General features: G+C 44.8%; 1 long non-coding RNA gene across 2 annotated transcripts; it reads right to left on the bottom strand.

Moving 5' to 3' along the window:
- Nucleotides 1-1,658: 1,658 nt before the first annotated feature.
- LOC127305428 (uncharacterized) lies at nucleotides 1,659-5,344 on the bottom strand. Of its 2 annotated transcripts, XR_007853941.2 has the most exons (6): nucleotides 5,078-5,344; nucleotides 3,294-3,543; nucleotides 3,031-3,197; nucleotides 2,530-2,664; nucleotides 2,225-2,438; nucleotides 1,659-2,111 (listed from the first exon to the last, which is right to left on the bottom strand). It is a non-coding gene; the product is annotated as an uncharacterized lncRNA (long non-coding RNA). The 2 variants fall into 2 exon arrangements; XR_007853940.2 differs by having other exon boundaries at nucleotides 2,225-2,664.
- Nucleotides 5,345-6,180: the final 836 nt, after the last annotated feature.

Raw genomic sequence — 6,180 nt, forward strand, 5'->3', positions numbered from 1 at the left:
CACCGGGTCAGTTATCATCCATGACATAAGGGCCAAAATTTTGCCGGAAATGCTTTGGTTATTTGCAGTGTGCTGACCATGGGGCTTGTCCCTGGTGACTGAAACTGTTGGTGGTTTTGCCTGCTTTGTCAGCAGCATGTAGCTTCCTATCAATATCATATCTCATACTATTGTTTGAAGGAGGAAAAAAGCAGTTCGGTTTTTTTTCCTGGAAAAAGGAAGTTCATGCACTGAAGAGATTAACTTTTCCCCCTCTTTCTGATCCAGTATAGTATTAGAATGTTGAGCTTAATTGTACATTCTAGCTACTCTATGTTGAATCATGTACGGAGTAAGTTAGATGTTAGTAATGCGGCATCCAAAGGAGAAGATGATCTCTTAATCAGTTATCTGATCTGTGCTTTTACTTTGGTACGGTATTCTTCAGAGAACCTTCGAGATAAAATAAAGTTTTCTTCAGAAAATGAAGTTCCCTTCAGAAAATGTTTCAATCAAAGGAAAGCTGGATTGCATGCATCTCAGGGATACTATGTATTCTCCAGATAAGGATGGCATACACCAGAATATACCGCGATCTGATATGAACCTAACATTGCCATTGAGGCCATGGCAATGATCAGCCATGCAGCAGTGCACTTCTTACGTTGCATTGCATCGACGTCCACCCCACACAGATACCCCCACAGACAGTCACACAAACAATATCTCAATCCTGGTTGCAGTGCTGCACACTTGCACAAGCTGAATCACCAGGTCCATGGATCCACCAAACGCTGCGCCATGACGCGCTTGCGCCTCGTGAACAGTCGGCGCTCCTCCATTGCCGACTTGGATCCCCTGAAGGTGGGGAGCAAGCTGAAATGCAGTGTGCTAGAGTCCACTACCAGCAGATGATCCTCTGATGTGTTGCACTCAATTAGTACTACGTTGTGTCACAAAACTGTCCATCTTTTCCTTCAGGGCACTGTTACGGTGTCCATTTCAGGGTCCATCTATCTCCTGAACCAGTGGTCGAATACTCGAATGGATGGTTGAGCAGGAGCTAGTGCGTCACCCTTGGCAACGACCTGCAAATTGACCTCCCGGATGACATGGAAAAGACTGGATAAAGTTGCTTATACGGCACAGAAAATCTGAGTCCATACATACATGACATAGCACTCCTTTTGCTATCCAGAAATAGCATATTTGACATCCTTTTCGTATCGCCTATGACATCGGTTTGGTCTCCACTAAATCTTTGTTTAGAATGATAAAATATGAAATTTAATTAAATACAAGTGATCTTAAATAACACTTATTTTCTCAACATAGAGATGATGCAACAGTCACAGTTTCACTATCTGAAGTGGTAACTGCGGATAGAGATTTTTCTGGTAAGATCTTCAGCTAATCAAATGTTTGACAAAGATGGGAATGTTCAAGGTTACTCCAGGACGCAGGAAACGTGTACATGTCAATCTCTTTTGCATGGAGTAGCCATTACTGTCATGCTACTATAAAAAGTTCTGTAATTGGATCTCCCGTGTACCACTCATCCTCATTATGCGTGCCACTGAAAATCGAGTAAGTGCATCCTCTTTTTTCCAGTATGTTGGACCTCCAAGATAATATATCTAAGCCATTAGTGGACACCAGATCAAAAGACATGGACCGGATTTGACATCACAAGTACTACTGTTCTCTCTTTCGCAAAAAAAATGTACTACTATTCTCCTACTTCGTTAACAAGTTTCACATGCTAGAGGATATATCTATATTGCTCTACAGACAGCAAAACCATGCCATAACATATATATTTGCCGGAGGAACTACGAGTTGGCAGTTGGCACACGACACAAGGCATTGCTGCTTTCACATATGACATATCTTACCAGACATGACCTTTCCTCATTCCGTCGATGAAATAAGTTGCACCAGGTTGACCCCAAAGCTCCAATAAAGAAATCTGCCTCTGTGGCCATGATGAAGTTGACGAGTGGGTTGTTCGTGCCGGTCTCACGGTCGAGGCTAGCTTTGTATGCCGCCATGGTCATGTTCCTGTCTTCTTGTCTCACGTTTGTGGAGTAGATATTTCAGTCGGGGTACATCTTAGCTTTGTCGATAACGTCCTGCATTTCAGCATTGTGAGAGCTGGGTTTCAGTCTAACTGCAGAAACAAAAAAACGTTAAAAAAGCTTACACTTGCCAGAATCTGCATCTCAACAGTAGGATTTACACTTGCCTGCATTTCAGTAGAGAGCCAGATGTTTCTGTCACTCAGAAACCGTCGGCGGAGACGAGCAGCAAGCTCCATGTATTTGTCGACGTCAACCACTGCCATTTCACAAGCCTTGTCTCCTATCCTCACATGCATGCTGAGAATAGGCCTTGGTATATATGGTTTGTTCTCTGACCACACATGACGTTCGATGTCAGATTCCGTTCTTCCGATAATGCTATCCTTAAAAAGAGACATCATTGGCTAATTAATCTGAAAAGGCGGCATTCAGAATAATCAAATTATATGGCAGCTTTCATCGTGTGAACCTCTAGCGGATCAAGATCACACTGAACATTTTGAATAACCAACTGGGCCGCATGCATACCAAATGCATACTACCCAGCAGCATTCAGTAGACTGCACGTATACTTGGTCCAGAACCTCGTCAGGTATCTTACTGCCTGCATGAAAGTTTGAGGTATGCTGAGATTCAGGCAAACACTAGCTGTTCAGAATTTTATGGTGGCGCGTTTAACTTGAAATGCATTCTAATTTCCATATACTGCTAATAGGGGACCGGAGTGCACGTAGGAACCTGCGCTGTCCACCATCTCCTATCCATTTGATGATAACTTTTAATCAACATCCCATTTATATTTGTTATCGGTTGCATAAATTTCCAAGGTTCCCCCCACATCTTGGAGAATGCAAGGATAAAAATAAAAAAGAGAAAATGAATGAACTTCTAAGAGCAACTCATATAGCTAATCAGGATGGTGTTTCTATGACACATTTCATGAAGAGAATCATCAGAATGAAGTTAGTACCTAGGTATTTTCCCAACACATATTTCCTTGGAGGTATAGTTCTCCTTCACTTTCAAATCTTCATTGTCCCAAGAGTCTATACTTTGCATCACCTTGAAAGCTCGGTTCCGGCAGTCTGGAGACATCTCGGAAAGAAAAGTAGCATGACCAGCTATACTTCAAGAGTCCTGAAAAAATACCAATATTCAGAGTAATATCCAGAGTTAGCATGTGATTCAGATAACAACATGGAGTGGAAATGCAAGGGAACAGGATTGTGGCACCTTTCCAACCTCCGTGATCGGCTCGATTATAGTAGCTTGTCACCAGAATCTTTTTCTCTTTCATGGCAATGGCGAGGAGACCTGACATTCTAGTGAGCTGCGCGTCGATGCCATATCCAGGCAGCCTCTCCCAATCTACAACAGGAAACTGCAAGGTCGGGTCGCTAGAGTTTGCAGGATGTTGATGAACCCATATGTCTCTCTGGTTTCTGCACTTGTCGTGTTAACGGATAGTTGTCTTCATCTGATCCTACAATGTTTCAAAGTTTTATTTTGATAAGTTAGCTGTCTGAATGTAAAACACTAGCCAAGAAATAAAAATAAAAACTCAGGTTAGCTTCACACACCCATGGTGGGTATGCCCTGTCAGACTTGGCACTTGTCCTGAAACACATTTGCTCCCCATTTTCTGAACGACTCCCATTTTTCATAATGTCCAAGGCAGGGCCAAGCCCATAGATATGCGGCCCGTTTGGCTTGCACAGGGCCCCGATTTTTTAACATGGCCCTATACTATATATCTGCAGCCCACGAGGACACATAACATTGCGAGTTGCCGAGTTGGGCAGGAACATGATTTTAGGTCTTGACTCAGCCCGAGGCCTCACAGTTGACGTTCTGTGACAATGTGCAGGCCTCAGGCTGAGGGCCCGTTGCTCCGCCTAAGAGTCATCGAGATAATCAGGCACAAACTGTCTCTGGAAAATTAAATTTGCTTCTGGCAAGTTTTGAACCCACGACCTAGTACAGCATTGTAGCAATAGTACTGTTGACGAAGTCAATTGTTTCAGCTCACACTAGTGCTACATTGTTAGTAGACTAATAATCATTTAAATCTGCTAGTTTTTCATGTAAAAAATCTACTAATTTGCTAGTTGAACTTAAAATTTTATGAAACGGTGAATGAACATTTTTCTAACCATTGGTCTGACCGGTGGATCGCTGAGTACGACACGCTCACTGGTTTGGTCACCTGTCTGTTTATTAAACAATGTGAAGTCACCAACGTCAAGCGGTTCATATTTGTCCATGTCTCCGTGCGGCACACAATCACTAGACTCGCCTCTCCCTTCATCCCTTGCCTAGGAGCAGCAGTTCGACCAGGTGAGTTTCTCCATCTGTCTAGGCGCCTAGCCTAGGAGAGTAATTCCAATACCTTGTTGATTTGTATGAGTCTTTTAATTTTACTTGAAGTAGGCCCTACTTTAGAGTTTTGTACAGGGCCCTAGATTTTGCCAGTTTGGCCCTGCATATCATTAGTTGTTGTGTATTGCTTATCAGTTAATAAAGAGCCCATTATCAAAAAAAATCATTATATGTTGTCTAAAGTGAAGCTAATAGGAGCAGTGACGGACCCAGGAAAAGAATGGAGGGGGCACACCTTAAAAAAAATGTGCCTACCAAATTGTGAAAAACCTTTGTCAAATGAACAATATATATAAGACAAATAGATTGTCAACATGTGATGCAATTTGGCTAGTCCTCTCTGCTTCATGTGTCCTCAAAAGGTGACGCAATTTGGCTAGTCCTCTACATTTCTGCACAATAGAATTGTACAAATATATAAGTGACATATAGAAATTTTCTACAAGTGCCAAACTAACAATTGAAACAATGTAACTACCATTTTCACAGTAGCACATATAGGCAATTTTCTGTGACGCAATGACAGTTACACGTAACACAGAGAATGTGGTACTTTGAGACACTCCAAAAATCTAATGTTATGTGCTTGTAAGGATTTGATAAACACGACTCATGGCCGGTATCTGGTACCTCAGTACCTGGTAGCAGACCTTCTCACTGCAGAGTAATAAAGGCCTAAAGGAGGAAGCGGCGGCCAGCGGGAGAAACCGGTGAAGGCGGAACCGGCGGGCGGCGCGCCGGCGCCGCGGCGGCCAAGCCCGAGAGGCCGAGACTGAGGAGTCAAGCACGAACTGGCGGACGGCGCTGCTTCTGCTTGAACGGCCGGACGGAGAAGAGGGGGCAGGGGCGACCGCAGGCCGGAGTCAGGGCGGCAAGGGGAGGAGACGGACTCGCGCTCAGTTTCTGTGCGGGCTTGCTCTCCTGGTATCTGTAGTCGATGCTGGAACCAGACCGGTTTATTGGGCCTTTTTTCCAGCACTTAAATTACGGGTATCCAACTTTCATTCAGAAATCATGGGTGGCCCATGAAAGGGGGGGGGGAGAGAAATGGATCATTTAAAAGTAGGCTTAATTTTAGTAATCTACTTGTTTGCTTAGTTAATTGCAAATCGACCAAGAGTAATTTACGCGATGTAGATTGAATGATGTGGTTTTTTAACCGTTAATTGCACATCGAAATGCATTTTATCAGTGTGCCGTCCTGACCTCCCTTTTTTTGGAGCAACCGGCAGGAGCACTGTCTTTTCATTAAGAAGAGGGAAATTTGGTCAGTTTATAAGGAAAACTGACCGAAAACCGTACAATCCAAACACCACATACCGGCCCCGAGGCCGCGCACCACACGAGCCGATGACACTCCCGCCCTAGCAAGAAGTGGCAGCACTCAAAAACAGAAAGCTCTCGAAGCCGCCGCTCCGATGTCCACACCGGTCCCGAGACCGCGCACACTGGCAAGAACTGGAAAACACCCAAACACAACACACCGGCCCCGAGGCCGCGCACGCTACGAGCCGACGACACTTCAGCCCAAGCTAGAAGGGGCGACACTCAAAGAAAGGAGAGATCCGGAGCCGCCGCTCCGGCGTCCACACCGGTCCCGAGACCGCGCACCAGCCTGGCCGGCGAGGCAGATACCACACAAAGCATGCCAAAACTTGCCTAGCAGAGAACCAGACCTCCGAGGCAACGCCCCCAAGGGGGAGACGACGATGGTGCCGCCGATGCCCGCTTTAGCGAAAGC

The sequence above is a fragment of the Lolium perenne genome, chromosome 6 (assembly GCF_019359855.2).
Source record: "Lolium perenne isolate Kyuss_39 chromosome 6, Kyuss_2.0, whole genome shotgun sequence".
Classification (NCBI taxonomy): Eukaryota; Viridiplantae; Streptophyta; class Magnoliopsida; order Poales; family Poaceae; genus Lolium; species Lolium perenne.